At 36.9% G+C, this 15,966-nt stretch overlaps 1 protein-coding gene across 15 annotated transcripts in view; it reads left to right on the top strand.

Annotated features, from left to right (window-relative positions):
* Positions 1-15,966, top strand: part of BICD1 (BICD cargo adaptor 1) — a 220,266-nt gene that overhangs the window by 186,665 nt on the left and 17,635 nt on the right. The window lies entirely within an intron of this gene.

Below are 15,966 nucleotides of genomic sequence, written 5' to 3'. Positions count from 1 at the left end.
AGAGTTCCCATGACCCCCTCCTCAGGTTCAATCAATTTGCTAGAGCAATTCATAGAACTCAGAGAAATATGTTACTTACTAGATTACCAGTTTATTATAAAAGGATGTAACTCAGAGATAGCCAGATGGAAGAGATGTACAGGGCAAGGTATAATGAAGAACCTGGAGTTCCGTGTTCTCTTCCAGAGCACATCACTGTCCCCAGATCTCCAGACATTCACTAACACAGTGCTTTTGGGGTTTTATGGAGGCATCATTACATAGGCATTATTGTTTAAATCATGGGCCATTGGTGATTGATTCAACCTCCAGCCCCTCTTCCCTCCCTGGAGGTTGGGTAGTATGACTAAATGTTCCAACCCTCCAGTCATATGGCATGTTCTCTTGATTCTCCTGACAACCAGTCCCCATTCTTAGGTGGAGTCCAAAAGTCACTTTATTAAAATAACTGGGGACACCTTTGTCACTCTCAACACTTATAAAATTCCAAGAGTTTTGAGAGCTGTGAGCCAGGAATCGTGGATGAAAACCAAATAAATCTTTCTTCTAAATCACAATATCGCAACAGGATAAACAAATCCCAAACTTAAAAAAGCAAGTTTGAACTCTTTTCTTGAAGTAACAGCCTAAGCAATTTGCTGTTCACACTGTGTTTTGCATGTAGGAGTTTTCCCTTTTGGATGTTTTGCTTTCCCCGAAGATTTCAATTCCCTCTGCCCCTCCCTACTTCTCTCTTGCTCTCCTTCTCTTTCTCTGACACACCATTACTGAACTAGTGGGAGAGAATGGTATTATTTTGAAATCTGAAAATTTTGTATGATATTTTGGTTTTGCCAGTCTTTAAGGCAGTGTTAACCTTAGATACGGAATCACCCTTTTAGATGTATAGTCAACAACAGACACAAACATGTTCATGAGTGAAAATTGCCTTTACATTTCACTACATTCAAACATTTTTCTGTTTTTTATATTGTAGTTTATGTTCTCTCTCTCTCTCTCTCTCTTTTTAATTCATTTGAAACCAGGAGATACAGAGCGAGAGAGAGAGAGCAGGAGCAGTGAGGAGAGGTAGAGGAAGAGGGAGAAGCAGACTCCCTGCTAAGCAGGGAGTCCGATGCGGGGCTCGATCCCAGGGCCTGGAGATCATGCCCTGAGCTGAAGGCAGACGCTTAACCATCTGAGCCACCCAGGCGCCCCTGTCGTTTATGTTCTTAAGCATGTACCAAACCCACACTTCTTTCCTTAACTCTTTTGCTCATTCACTCATTCATCAAAACTTAACAGAAGGTATTGAGCTACCACTATGTGTCAGGCACTTTTCTTGGCTTTTGATATAATGTTATTTATGTGGAACATCATCCTTGTGTTTCAAATAAGTAATGGTGTTAATAGATGTTCCCAGAATAAACAGAGGAGTTGGGGTGGTTAGGAGCATCCTCCCAAAAGAAAAGCAAGCACTGGTCATGAAAGTTGACTAGACCTTGATAGGCAGACAGTAGGAATGCCAGTGTGGGTAATGAGAAGAGCCTTCTACGAAGGTCAGCTTTTGCAAAGACCACGAGCCTGGGGACTAGAAATTGAAAGGGGACTTGGGAGTGATGGGAAATGACACTGGAAAGACAGACAAGGACTTGAAAACAAATAGCCAGGTTTGTAGAGTGGACTTTATTCCTTGGGCATAGATGACTGTTTTAAGAATAAAACTAGGTTTTCGTTATATTAGATTGCCCTGACAGCAAGGTGGAGAATAGATTGGATGTGGCTAACCCCTAAGGTAAAGAAGTAGGTATGGAGTCTCATGAAACGTGCAGATGAGAGGTGGTGGAGAGTTGGAATCAAAACAGGGAGAAGTGTGAATGTTGACACGTGTCTGAATTTAGAGAAGTCCAACCATACCTGAGAGCAGGAGCTCTACTTACTCTAACTGCCTGTCTCCTTCATCCTCCCATATTTTATATGTAGAAGGAGCTCAGTGAATGCTATTTGAACTGACTTTCTGAACTAACAGACAGCCTCAGTGGTTTTTTCCCCTAAAGTATATTTTTTCCTCTAGAGGCTTCTCCATTTTTGTGAGCTCCCCTTCACCAAATCATTATGCTTTTTTCCACCCCCACAGGATTCAATCCTTGAAATAGCTAGAGCGAACAGCAGTCTGTTGAAACTTGCAATCTTTTTAGGCTTGTATTTTCTCTTAACATAGCTTCTATAGAGTTCTCTGCAGAGGAAGGCTTGGGCATTTTCTGATGCTAGAACATGTTGCCCTTGGTTTGGTATCCGACAAAAGTTAAATCAAAAATACTAATTCAGAAAATTGCCAACCACATGTTGAAATATACGTTTCTATCTGGCCCCAATGTAATATACAATTAGAAATTGGTTCAAATTTCCAAATTTTGCTGTATCATGTATGCTGCAGGAGTATTTTTCTTTTTCTGGATTAGTCATGGTTCATTTTACAGTGGAAATGTCCAATACCCTCCTATTTCTTTTCAGTATTTTTTCAAGGAGCAATTCTACTTTTACAGGAAATCTTTTACTATAGGATGATCTTGAGTTGGAATGTGCAGTATTAAAAATGTCATCTGAGAGATGTCTCTTCAGTAGATTCCATCTGTCTCTCTGATGAAAGATACCCAACTGAAAACTGAAAAATACCCAACTGAAAACTGAAAAATGTATCTCACTTTTTCCCAATAGCTCCATATTTGCTTTGTTTAGATAAATACCTGATATTCTCTAATTTACAGAATGTTTTGATTTTCGCCCAGATAACTAGTTTCATATGAAAATATTTTAGAATTTTAAGATTTTCCTCCTCTGTTATTTTCTCTTACAAAGTGTTTAAACCCTATGTATCATACATACCAGTTTTACCACTGTGTACATGAATTATGAAGACTTTTCTGATCCCTTATATTCACCAGGTAGAATTACCTGCCTCCTTCTCTTTGCCTCACTCCGGATGACATAGGCACAGTGTCTTAAATCACTTTCCTCTATGAATCTGTAAGCTTTTGGGCAGGAACCTTGCTCCTTGATCTTTTAGTTTTCAGGATCCTGCACTGTACCTGGCACATAGTAGGCCCTCAATCTGGTGGATAATTGGCAATAAGTCCAAATTTTCTACAATATCTCAAATATATGGCTTTATTATAGTTTATCACCTATACATATAGATCTTCTAATGTATAGATTATAAATGGTGTATTTCAGATAAGATTTAATGTAGGTGATGTAATAAAATCTCCCTAAGAGTTGCATTTGGGAACTTTCCAAGTCAGTTATTCACTTTTCTCATCATTTAATTTAGGCAGTGTGTGTATCTGTGTGTGTGTAATATCATATATATAACATGGCATATTATATATAATTTATATAATCTTTATTTGGTTGGGTTTTTGTTTTTTGGGGTTTTTTTTGGTTGTTTTATATGGGTGCCTAAAAATCAAGGTGATTATAAGAAAATATCCATGTAGTACAGAGTAAAAGATTACCTATAAATATGTAGGCTTTCCTTATTTTTTACTCTCTTTTATTCCTTTTTACCTGTTTTTAAAATAGTTTTTAAGTATCATTAATAGATAATGATGGTTCAAAGGTTACAAAAGGTTGTAAAATAGAAAGTAGCTCTCTCCCAGCCTACTTCTTGTGTCCTTCCAGAAACATTCTCTATATGTACAAGTGAATATATATAAATAGGTACATATATAATCACAACTATGTATTATATATGTATTAACATTGGCACAACCACAAACATTGTTATGCATGCTATTTTTTTTTCACTTAATATAGCTTGGCTTTCTTTATATCAATATTCACCTTTCTGTTTATTTTTAACCATATGTTATAGAGGACAAGGAAGATACTTGAACCCTTTACAAAAGCTTGAAATGTTTTCAAGTGTAGAATAGAAATACGTCTTGCTAAACAATAAAATGGTCACCACAAGAATGTTTCACCTTCTAGACCAGAGCTATTCAAAAGAAAGATATGTAATTTTAATCTAGTAACCATATGAGAAAAAGTAAAAAGAAACACATGAACTTAATTTTAGTAGTATGTTTTATTTAACACAATGTATCCATAATATTATCATTGCAAGGTGCAATCAATAGAAGCAATTATGCAGATATTTTATGTTCTGTTCTTCTTAGTCTTCGAAATTTAGCGTATATTTTGCACTTAGACTACATCTCAGTTTGAATTAGCCATATTTCAGGGGCTCAGTAGCCAGATTTGGCTCGTAGCTACTGTATTGGTCATATAGTTCTAGGCCGTCTTACTTACCAGTGGTTTTAACTAGATGTAATTTCTGCACAGAAAGCTAAAATTTTACTCATAATTTTACAATAAGACTTAAGATGGCACATATTTAGGTTTTCTTTTGAAATGAAATATTGGGCCAAATGTTTTTTGTTGCAGATTGATTCTGCTTTGTCTCTGATTGGTGGCAATGCTCTTTTAAATAGGTACATAGTAAATGTTTGTATACTCTTCTTTATACATCTTTTTTATTTGTTATTAGGTCTCTTTGTCAGTATTATAATTTAATTCCAATTGTTTAGGTACACCCTAAGAAACCATATGTCTTAAATATTCTTAAAATAATTATACAACTTTTTTTTTAAAAAAATTGGTGTAGTCAAGCTTATAAAAAGTCCATTTTATTTAAGTAGGGAGTGCATTGATAATGTTTATAATGCATCCTGCCAATTTTAGATGGCAGAATTTAATGACACCATATAGAGACCGGAAACACAAAACAACTCTTTCCAGGTGGGTCCCATGTGTTTTCCTTTTGTTGTGGATAACAGAGAAGATAAAGACAATACTAAGTAAATAATTTCATGGTGCAAACTGAAGCCAGTCAATAAATAATGCAGTAACTAATGGAACATCTGATGACTGCAGTTCTGTCAGCATTTTTATTTATTTTTTAGTTTTGTTTTTGTTTCTTACTTCTTCCTCCGTCAAGTATACTATCCAGAACTTAAATTTGCTTATAAGATTCCATATTCAAAACCTGAGCATTGTAAGCCAAATAAGCGATGATAAAAGGATTACTGAAGGGATCCACATGAAAACCAACATTGTAGCTGGAATGTGCATATTATATTAGATAATATTTTTCAATCCATGTTGATGATTTTAGTGTAACTATGTAGCTTTAAAGTCTTTTAAGTTTTATTAATATTAAACCCACAGAAATTGAAATTTTCTTATTAAATTCTTCAAGGAAAAAACTAAAATCTTTCCCTAATATATACATTAAGTGAAAGAAAATAGTTTTTTTTGATACACCTAATTATTACATATTCAGGGCAAAAGTGATCAGGGCATACTTGTGTCCACCAGAGTCCAGCCATGTGGTGCTAAAGATAGAGGCCTCCAGAAGGTGGCTGAGTCTGGAGGGGTTCCTGGGGGAGGGGAGCACAGATGGGCTGAGACACACAAAAGACCCAGGACATTCCAGCCAATAACTGCCTTCCTCTCCTGATTCTGCCCAAACGACACTTTCTGGCTCACTAAAAATATCAATAGGGAGGTAGAAAACATGAAAGAGACACACCTCTAGGATTGGTTTGTAGATCACAGCTCTGCTTCAGACCCACTGAAGTGACCGGGCTCTGCCCCCAAAATGACAAACTAGTCCAAATACTGAAATAAGAAATTGCTCATGTTCTCTTACTACTTTTTCTACCTGTGCATGCTCCCCACCATCAAGTCAGAGAACAGCCTTTATTCTGCCCACCTGCCATCAATTACTTACCTATAGCGCCTAACCCTTAGTGTCTTTGGTATCCTTCATGGGTGTCGGGTGCTACAACTGTCTACCATTGGCATCGCCTTGCCTTCATATCCCATACCCCCCTGCAAAGAAGAGTTTTGGTACTCAGCTCTGGTGGGCAGCTGGGCCTCTCCCTCATTGTATTCCAGGGGAAAATGGCCATCAGCTTCTTCTCTGCTCTGCTAACCCTATTTAACCCAGTCTGCTGGCACTCGTCTATTGTATTCTATTGTTTGCCCTCACTGTAACTACGTAACAATCTCTATTATTTGAAAAAAAAAAAAAAAGGCAATAACAAAACCTCTGATCATAAGCATTTCCCAGGACGTTATATCCAAACTTCAGCTTTCAGAGGGACATTTTCTATTGACAAAGAACACTAAGAAAAACCTGGAATAGATCCCAGTGAAGTCTATCTTGAGGTTAATAACTATAGACTCTCCTTTACATTTCTAATGATATATGGACAGTTACAGTGAAGAAATAATGAAGGAGCTTCTCCCAACTCTGAGACTCTCTGATTCTATGAATACAAATCATTCCCTTCTTGATTGGGACTGGAGCTTTGTATACAACCCATATTTCCAAATAGACTTGTAAGGAAAAATATTAAAATATCTCAGCACCAGTAGTATAGTTTGTGTCAATAAAAAGGAAAATTTCCATTTTCTTAATAAACAGAACAAACTTTTTTTATTTGACAATTTAAAGTGTCTATGTGTTCACTGATTGTGCGAGGCAGAAAGGAACAGTGTTCCAGAGTTCACGCCAAGCTCTTGCTGGGTGCTCACACTTTGATTTACTTCTCAAAACTGATGGGATTCAATTTCTAAAAGCATACCTAGATTGGTATACATGATACAGAGGCCACTGATTTAATTCAGAAATGTTTCTATAGTGCCCACCAACATGGCAGCCAACCAGACCCTTCTGAGGCCTTAACAGACAGTTGGGGAATGGACCTTTCTACATGCTAACCCTGGCTTCAGTGGCCTTCCTGAGCTCTGAGCAAGTTGGTCAGGGTCTGAAGGAGCAGCCTGAGTTCTGCTGTGAGCATGGTGCAAATGACGGGTAGTTGTAATGCTCATGGAAAGGCTACCCTTGCTACTTGTTCCTTTGTTTTAAATGATGTAGTGGAAATGTAGTTCCATAGCACTTGCACCTAGACTACTTAAAGTGACCTAGTAATTAAACTTGTACAGCTAAGCAAGCAGAAAAGATTCACAGAGCACTGTATTCATTGCATAACAATGGAGCATCCAGCCACCCTGTATGTCCCTTCTTCTACACACCCCTCTCTTTAGTCATCTGTTGATGCTTGTTTGGTTTCCTTGGCTGTTTCCCCAGTGTATTGTGCCTGAAATTATGAGAGGAAAAAGGAAAAGCACAACTCAAAACAGCTGCTTTATTCCTTTCTATTGTTTACTTTTAAAAGAAGTAAAGTCATAAAGATGTCCTATAACTCTTAATTTTACTGTCCTTTGTCGCCTCTCAGCCAAAAACAGTCATTGATATGTTCTCCATATCACAAATCTTAAGTTTTTAGGAACTGTACATGTAAAAGCCAAGTTTATTTCAGTTTTGCTTATTATTGGACTCTGGGGATTTTCTTTTTCTTTTTTTGGTGTATAGGTTATGTCACTTCCGTGTGTCCAGACCATAAATCAGATCTCCTTCTGAAGGACTGCTTTTCAAGCTGGCCCCTCATGTAACTGAATTAGTGCATGAAGGTTCTCAAGAGATGGACTAGATTAGACTGTTACACTTAAAATAGTTGAAAGAAACAATTCTAATGTCATATATTTGCACTGATAGGTTTATATGAAAATATGTATGTTTATTTTGCAGGACACTGATTTAGAGCAGGACGTTACTTTAGCTAAACCTACTTTTAGTGGATATAAAATTGTTGCTTTTTTTTTTAGTTGAAGGGGAAAAACTTTCCTCATGTTAAGGACTTTTTTGCTGCCTGATGCTGTTCATCTAGTCCATTTTTTGCTCTAACCTGAGCCTTGCCTCCCAATTCTTCATTGCACATAAGAGTATGTCTTACTACAAATAGAATCAGTCTGTGATCAGTTTGGATCATAAGATCTGAAATTCGAAGTTTAGAGTAGGAGGGGGTGCTCTGGTACAGACATCCCAATGACGATGCTGCTAAGTGCACCTTGTGTACCTATTTCTGGCCATCCAGGTGGTCCTGGCTCTACCTCTATTCATATGTCCTTAAAAAAACAAGGATAGGATAGTCACTTACTCTAAGTAGGTATTTATGGAGTAAGCCATTATGTAATGACAATAGAATCAGTTAAACATAAATTTTTTTCTCTTTTTATGCACTACTTGACATCAAAAGCAAAAAGAGGTAAGTTGGCTATAAACCTGTAGGTGAACCTTATTTTCTTTAATAGAATTATTCCTGAGTAGCTTTGCTTCAAATAAGTTTCTATAAATCACATACTTTTACATTAGGAAGCTTATCTTTGTAAATTCTTATTCTTTTCTTTGAAAAATGAATAAGCACCTTCTGTAAACTTGGATTTTAAAAATATTTAGTATTTAAATATATTGCTTTTCCTTTAACTGAGTTATACTTATGGTTTAATTTGCTTGTGAGGACATAGTGTATTTTGTAACACTTGATTTAGTTTGGGGGTCTCTGAAATGTTCTCCCCCCCAAATATGGATTACATAAGTATTTCTTCTTTTCTAAGAAAAGTAAAAAAAAAAAAAAAAAAAAAAAGCCAAGAAACCACTGGCATTGGTGAAAATCTGTAATTTTCAGATCCATCGCTTTACAGAAGAGGAAACCCTGAACCTCTCAGAATATTTTCTAGTGTTGGTTTTTTTTTCAATGATGAAAAAAAGTATTAAATAAGAAAATCAAACACATTTCACTGAGTGGTGTCTCCTATATTTTTCTTTGGGGGATATGTTTTTTACAATGGATCTTTTTAGTGGGTTTTTGGTTGTAGTTTGTTTAACTTAATTTCTCTTTTGTGTCTTTCTGATGATGAAATTAATTCTGACACTTCAAAGGTATAGCTGGTCTTCATCTACTACGTGCTATTTTTGACTTTGCTGAATGAGAACAGACCATCATACCACCTTGAGTTAACGCTGTGCCAGCTGACACTGTTCTTGGGAAGGTCATTTCTGAACAAAAGGCTGTTTTTGAAAAGGTGTTTAACTGGTGTAAGAATCTGGCAGCAAAATGTACTTTTACCTCTTGGTGCCACTGTATTTTATCCCCCGCCCCCCAAATTTATCTTCTGTCTTCCTACCGTAGGCAGTTGATTCCACACATGCTCATGGTTTCATTGTACCTTGTTCAGGAGCAGAAAGTTGACTTCACTGCAGGGCATTTGTATATTTCTCTTTTGCAAGGTTTGAAATAAAAAGTAGATTGTGAATATTGCTTTGTTTTATCAGCTAGTCATATGTTATCCATCAGGACAGCAAATGGAAAGCTGGGTAAAAGTTTTTGTCTAATCTATAATGACTGAAAGGTCTAAAAATGCTCCCTCTTCTTCTTCGCAAGTCATACTCTGATTCTACATCATTGAAGACCATTTTAATGCTTGTCACCAAAATGTGATAAACTATATGCAGTTGTCATTTGTATGAAGGCAGAGCCAGATGTTTTTTAAGATTTGTTATCAGGTCATATTTTTGCATTGTCTACATTGAATTGTTTTCTATGTATTTCAACAATTCTGTCTTTACTGTTCTTTGGAAAATTTTAATGAATAATGATTGTTTCTGACTATCAAGGGTATAAACCTGTAACGGAATTTGCTGTGTTAAACACTGATGGAAAGATAAGGCGGAAGTATCTGGTGACATGAATTAGTGGATTACACTCCTGGGTAGTCAGAAATAAGGCCATTGTCTTATCTGTGGATACCTTCAGAGAAACTAATGTATTAACAGGATATGTCATATGTTTGGCAAAAAGGAATGAGATAGCCAACTCTGTGTGTTTGATTATAAAATGCTAAAAGTTGTTCACAGCTCTCCATTTTTATTAGTGTCAATGTACCATTAAGTTCATCATTAGATTTTTTAAAAAATATTTCAACTTTTCCTGATTACTGTTTATATTTATGTCGATGCTTCTATCTCATGCTCTCCTTATTATTTTTCTTTATAAAATGTTCCTACTTTAAATATTTCTTATTTTTTTCCTAAATTCTCTACTCTGTATGTATGGTTTTTTTGTTTTTTTTTTTCAGTTTATGTGTATAGGCATCCATAGGAGTACTTAAGTGTTCAAGATGTTACTATTAGGAGAATGTATTTTGATGCTTCTTACCATTAACTTTTCTGTTAATTCACTAACACACTATTAATCATTTTGTAGATTTAGTGAGGAATAATTCAGTACTGGTGTTATTTGGCACACTTTAAATAATGGCAATTAAAATTATTTTCAAGATTTATACATCAAAGTCTTACAATTATAGAGAAGAATAATTAATCACTGAATGTTACTAAATTAACTTTAAAACCTTTATCAGATAGTATTTCCTCTTTCTTATTTCTTCTATTAGAAAGATATTATGTTAGCAATGCCTAATTGTAAATTCTCCCTTCTTCAAATGAATCCATCAGACAATACATTAATAAAGTACTAATAAACAAATCCAAGGATGCTTTAGGGAGGGTGAAATAACTATATTAGCAAGTATTTTTCACCACATGCATCCCCAAGCAAACTCTTGTGGGAAAACAAAGAATTATAAGGCAGGGTCCTCCCTACTCTGAACCACATAGAGTGATGGAGGAGATTAGATATACCGCAAGGACAGCAGTGGTCAAAGCTGTATGCAGAAATGTTGAAGGAGATGCAATAAGTGCTAAAGGAATTTAGGGAAAGCAGACACTTCCTCCTGGGTGGTTGGAAATAAAGATGAAATCTTTTAGTTCTGAATAGTCCAAGAGAAGAGCATTTCAGATGAATGTAATGATAGGGGCAAAAAATATATATCATCGTCAAAATGATTTCGTCATATGGTCTATCTTGGCTTTTTAAATTTCATTGTTGTCAATGGCATTTACTTTGTTTCTTGAAGCTGAAAACCTCAAGGTCACCTTGACTCCTCCCCTTAGTCCCTCATGTGTAATCAATCACCAGTTCCTGTCAACAGACCCTGGGCTACATGCTTTCACAGGCATTCTCTCACCTGTTCTGCAAAGTGCTATTTAATGTCCTCACTTAACAGAAAAACTGAGGCTCAGAACTTTTAAGTCACTTTTTTGGTGTCCCTCAGCTCCTGTTCGGTGGAGCCAGGGATCTAAACACCAAAGTCTCTCTGATGGACTCTAAATTTCATGCTGACATGAAGGAAAGTTGAGGAGCACAGGGGAGAGAGAATGGGAGTGAAGAGGAAGATGAGGAGATCACAGAGAATTGCTACATCCTTGGAAGATGGAAGAAAATTATTGTGAGATACCTATTATCCATTCCCAAGGATTGATGTGTAAGGCCCTCACTTAAGAGCTGGGTGTATGTATAAGTATGTCAGTAGCTAATTATGGGGAGCACCTTTGTGCTATTATTTGCAAATATTCAGAACTCCTGAGTTTGGGAGGCTTTTCTTTAATAATTTGCATTTTTTCTGTCTCCAGTGCACAGAAATGTGTGGGGTTTTTTTTAAGTTTTTTTTTTTTTTTTTTTTTTTTTTTTGAGAGAGAGAGAGTGAGAGAGAGCACAAGTGGGGAGGAGAAAAAGAAGCAGACTCCCCACTGAGCAGGGAGCCCGATGCAGGGCTTAATCCCAGCACCCTTTGATTATGACCTGAGCCGAAGGCAGATGCTTAACTGACTGAGCCACCCAGGCGCCCCTAGAAATGTGTATTTTCTATCAATGACTCAAATCTCATATTCTATCATCAGTTTAGTTTTCCCCAGTAAAATGTATTTAGTTGTCCCAACCCTTAGTAAAGTTTAGAAAAATAAGGAGAACTTTGGCTGTTCTTAGATTACTTAGACTAGAGAGGTACTGTTAGCAGAGTAAGAGGTAAGAGACGGGGTGACAATTGCTTCCACTTTGGAGCAAGTACAAAGGCTCCATATTAGTTTGTGAGGGCTGCCAGAGCAAAAGACCGCAGACTGAGGGGCTTCAACCATCCACATTTGCTTATTCATAGTTCTAGAAGCTGGAAGTCCAAGATCAAGGTTGGGCAGGTTTGGCTTCTCCTGAGGCCTCTCCCCCTGATGTGTAGATGGCCACCTTCTCCCTGAGTTCCCACATGGCCTGTGTAAAGCCATCCCTGGTGTTTCCGTGTTCTAACTCTTCTAATCCCGTCTGCTCATAAGGCTATCTATCAATCAGGCTGGATTAGGGCCCACCCTAACACAGCGACATTTTCACTTAATTACCTCTTTAAATATCCTATCTTCAAATGTAGTTACATTCTGAGGTAGTGGTAGAGTTTCCAACATATGAATTTGGGGTGACAAAATTTAGTCCATTATAGGCTCCATGGGGCATTCCACTGGTCTCGGGTTCTCATTTGCCACTCTCTCCACGGGCCCTAAGAAAATCACTTAACCCTTCTGATCCTCAGTGTTCTGACCTCTAAAATGAGGATTATGACAACCAAACTCAGTTGAGTTTTGTGAGCACAAAAAAGCTTTTGTTCACTATAAAAATCATAAAGAAGGTAACCCTGCACAAATTCCTTAACCTCCCTAGGCCTCAGTTTCTCATTTCTTTTTTTTTTTTAAGATTTTATTTATTTATTTGAGAGAGAGAATGAGATAGAGGGAGAGAGCATGAGACGGGGGAGGGTCAGAGAGAAAAGCAGACTCCCTGCTGAGCAGGAAGCCCGACGTGGGACTCGATCTCGGGACTCCAGGATCATGACCTGAGCCGAAGGCAGTTGCTTAACCAACTGAGCCACCCAGGCGCCCCAGTTTCTCATTTCTAAAATAAAAATAAAACCTATCTCTTTAAGTTTTTTTTAAGGATTAAAGAGCTGTGGCATATAAAGTGTTTAGTCTAATGTCTGCAGAGATACAGCACTTAATAAATATTACATGTTACTATTATTTCTCATCCTTTCCTCTTCTGCCAGCTCTTCCTTTTCTGTCATTGCTGAAATCCCAATTAGCAAATAGTTTGGAAGATATGACCAGGTGTGCAGAAAGAAGAAAGAGGGATATCCTTTCATCTCCCTTAAGGACACAAAAGAGGATGTCTTCTATGCTTTGATCATTAACTAGGGAGTTATTGTAGGACAATCCATAACCATTTCTGTCGACCTTCTGTTTAATAACTTTCATCATTAAACATTCTTGCTTTTCTGCTGCTAATCATCTGTCCTCATTGAGAGGTCCTTAATGAATATCGACCATTTACTCCAATGAGGTAAGATATTTGTTCCAAAGTGATATCTATTTGCAAATAACAGCAATGTCATTATTATATGACAGCAGTTGTTTAAGTGGGTGAATTTAATTACTGAACCTATCTTTCTTTAACAATCTTGGAAATCGTACACCAAGTTAACAGAGATATTAACTGTCTCACCAAGAGCCATATTTGCTGTTTGTATCATGAGTTTTCATTTTTTCCACCAATTTTTGAAATATATGGGTTGCCATTTTTAAATGAGAAGGGGAAAAAAAGGAAAACACACATGCCTTTCCTCCTCACTTTTCTTGCTGAAGGAAAGATGCAAAAAAATCATGGCCTTACGAAAGATAGAGGAAAAGGTGCCCAGGGAGAAATAGAATATGGAAGTGAGCAGATTAATTCCTACATGGATCAGAGGAGGAAATGTGGAAATAGAGTTTTTATACAGTGGAAAAGAAAAACGTTCTCTAACCTGTCGACCAACAACCTTGAGGTTGATCCTAGGCAAATTTCTGGAAGTGAATGGGTTTCATATGCTCAATATAGAATAAGGATTACTAATAGCCAGCATGAGTTCATCAAGAATGACTTAACGCTAGACTTACTTTCATTCTCTATCTCGTAAGATCAGGGAAAGTGGTAACATAATATACCTGAATTTTGGCAAACAAGTAACCAGGTATTTTATAATATTTTTTAGACAAATAGAGAAAATTCTAGATGATGATGTAATTGTTTGGGTCTATAACTGGTTGAATGACATCTTCAAAGGGCCCAAATTCATAGATGGATATTTAGCCTGACGCCATTATTAGTTACAGGGCTAATATAAAGTTCCTAAGAGAAATTACATCATGTTGATTCAGCAAATAATTTCCTTCCTTCTTTCTCCTTCCTTTTTTTACTTTCCTTTCTAGTTGGCTTTTGTTTATGCAGGAATGCCATACATGGGTACTCTTCATGTGTATGTTAGTACAGACCTATAGATGCTTTAAGCTGTCATATCCCTTATTCATGTGCCCTGGAGACACTAGCAATCTCTTGAGTATGCTCTGACATTTCTCAGGCCTGTAACCTTATGAATGTACAGTGTTATCTAATGCAGTTCTGAGCATTTCAAAAAACTTTATGATGAAATATTTTATTACTATTAGTAGAGACCATAAGCCATGTAGAGTTGCAAAGAAGTTCTTTGGTTAACTTGTGTTTTTAGGCATTAGCCTAGATGTTACAACCTCCAGGAAGCATTCCCTGACCACTTAGATTAGGTTAAGTGTTTCTGCTCTGAGGTCCCTACATTTCCCTATCATGGAAAGCAGTGCAGTGATATGTCTGTAAATTCAATCCAGCCTTTGGATCATACAATTCTGGATTCAAATCCAGATCCATCTCTTAGCAGTCTTTGGCTAGTTACTTAACCTAAGTCCCCCTTTATCTCATCCATCAACTGCGACTCATAGAACAGGGTTCTAGGAGAGCATGCAGGTTAAGTGCCTACACAGTGCCTGGCACATGGGGAGCATGAGCATACCATCATCATCATCATCATCATGACATTTTATTGTAATTGCTGGTTGAATATGATTGTCTTACCCAATTGGCCAGGGACCATATCTTCTCTGTTTTCCCTTTGTCCCCAATGCCTAACAGTTTTGAACACATACGAAGAGTTTAGTAACTTGATTGTTGAATGGTTGTGTTCTGGTGGCCCAGATGACAACAGTGGTTGCTGGGGTTCGTTAATGAGTCGTGCTTGGGTCACATAAATGTCATCTTTTATGTCCTCAATTGTAATCACACGAGGCCTAACTCCTTCAAAAGTGAGTCCACCCCAGCATAGATCCTGGAAAGAGCAGGGAAGATTATGTAGAGCCCACAGCATCTGGGGGGGAGCTGGGAAGGATTTTCCCAATCTCCCAATTCACTTCTTTCATTTTACAAAGTAAAAAGATTTGTATGTAACTGGAGGGCTATTAACCTGAGAAGAGAGATTTAGAAGACAGCTGAGTCAGAGCAATACAGCTATTTTTCAAATTTTATTTTTTTCATCTGTCACCATCTTATCTGTAGAATTTGCTTTTTATCTTTTAAGGATAACACTTAGCTAGGTACTTATAAATAACAAGTACAAAATAATAATAATAATTAGCCCAGAGGTGATGTTACTTCTAAAGGAGAAAAATTCGATATTCACTACAAATATCAGGAATATCCACCACTTATTAAACAGTTCATTAAGGGAGTACACTGTGGTCCTGCTCACCTGCTTTCTAAATTTCATCACAGAGCATGTTTTGAATGAATAATAATCTATAACTGCATTAGCAAAAAAAATTTCTAATGTAAGTGAGATATGGAAAAAAATTTAAACCATGTAAGTACTCTAATTCTAAGGCTTGTCATTCCTTAGAGGCCAAAATTTTGCTATAGGAGCGCTTCATTTATACCTCCCTGGAAATGGAAGCCCTGAGGCCAAATTCCAGAGTGGTTTTTCGAGTGCTCATTTTCATTTACATCCATTGTATTTACCCAAATACACCATAGGAGGGCAGCAGTCTCCCGGTTAACTTAAAACTTCATGTCTGCTGACCATCTCAGAATCATTATCTGAATGAGTCCAAGACATCCCCAAATTATTGCTGAGATAGGAAAGCTGTTGGAAAAGATAAAAGAATCATAAAGGAATTCATTAAGACTCTGAGTTTCTACAAAAGGGAATCATTGAGCTAATCAAGCTGCAAAATGAGAAGACAAAGAGTTAAAGGAAAAAAATAAAGAATTCCTCAAAGTGGAGAAAATGGAAATACTTGTT

This window comes from Mirounga angustirostris, unplaced genomic scaffold (genome assembly GCF_029215605.1).
Source record: "Mirounga angustirostris isolate CCGP_5_RB_7025 unplaced genomic scaffold, mMirAng1.0.hap1 SCAF_5, whole genome shotgun sequence".
Lineage (NCBI taxonomy): Eukaryota > Metazoa > Chordata > Mammalia > Carnivora > Phocidae > Mirounga > Mirounga angustirostris.
Note: the sequence above shows the minus strand (reverse complement) of the source record. Positions and strands in the feature narration are given on the sequence as shown.